The sequence below is a fragment of the Misgurnus anguillicaudatus genome, chromosome 21, assembly GCF_027580225.2.
Source record: "Misgurnus anguillicaudatus chromosome 21, ASM2758022v2, whole genome shotgun sequence".
NCBI lineage: Eukaryota > Metazoa > Chordata > Actinopteri > Cypriniformes > Cobitidae > Misgurnus > Misgurnus anguillicaudatus.
Window position 1 is genome coordinate 10,542,902 of NC_073357.2, and position 1,221 is coordinate 10,544,122.

At 35.2% G+C, this 1,221-nt stretch overlaps 1 non-coding gene across 1 annotated transcript; it reads right to left on the bottom strand.

The window, feature by feature from the left end:
* Positions 1-358: 358 nt before the first annotated feature.
* On the bottom strand, positions 359-431 carry trnak-cuu (transfer RNA lysine (anticodon CUU)). The gene has a single exon. It is a non-coding gene; the product is annotated as a tRNA-Lys (tRNA).
* Between the last annotated feature and the right edge of the window lie 790 nt (positions 432-1,221).

The following is a 1,221-nucleotide window of genomic DNA, read 5'->3' on the forward strand; positions in this document are numbered from 1 at the left end:
CGTTAATAATATGATACCTACAGTATGCACCCCTTACATAAATTTGGTGCATGACGCCCCCAAAATACTTTTTTAACAGTAATGCAGAAAACATACATATTATGCAGTCAAAAGCGAAAGATGAACTGCATTTGCTATAAGCGATGTAAGCCTACGCTCCCAGCATGAACATGACTAGACACAGTCCTAGTTAAAATTTCATAAAATACTTTTGTTATGATTGGCGCTATAGTGGTAACACATGACGTCCCCTGGCAATTCGGTATAATATATCAAGTGTAGGCTATTTATTAAAACTTACAATAACAAGTCGTACACAAAATACGTTTTCGAATTTGATTAAAAACGAAAAGCTAGACGCCCAACGTGGGGCTCGAACCCACGACCCTGAGATTAAGAGTCTCATGCTCTACCGACTGAGCTAGCCGGGCTGGCTGCGCACATTTAAATGAGGAAATGAAAGTACAGGAGGTTTACGAGAAATGTAACCTTACGTTACCTAATGTTATAAAGTCCTTTCGTTTCACAGAGTAGGTTATACATTGAGAATCAAGTCTTGATACCATTTAAGACATGGGTGCACTCTACAGCTATTTCGCCAGTGAGGTAAATTACCTAACATTTTTTCACATTATGAAATACTTTGTACTGGAAAGTATTTTATTACAGGAAAATATATCTTAACTGTTCCTGTGTACCATATATAACTTCTGTGTACCATATAACTGTGTACTAGCATAACTACGTATGGAATCACCTTTAACCCTTTCTGTGCTGATTGTAAAAACATGGTAATGTGTAAAACCAATCTCAGAGTACAAAAATTGCAGGGTATCTGTAATATATAATGCATAAAAGTGTGATTTTTATAAACAAAATTTTGAATGAGATAAGAGCTGGTTTGTTGTGGTGTTGTAAACAAACCAAATAGCAGAAACTATTGCAAACACAGCGGAGTCATGGACAAATACATTGGTTACCATCCTTTTTGTCAGAATTATTTTTAAATATTTTAGTAAAGGATTAATTTGTATTAAAGAGAAAAGGATCACGTTATTTGATGTTAAAGGTGAAGAAAATATAAAACTGTATGACTGCGTAGAATAGACAATGACCTTCCTCAAACTGACTTTTGTGGACTAAACCAAACTTCCGGTAGACGTCCACATAGAGTCCTTTTACAGTACCGGTAGTTTATTTCTGATTACAAGGAAAATAAAT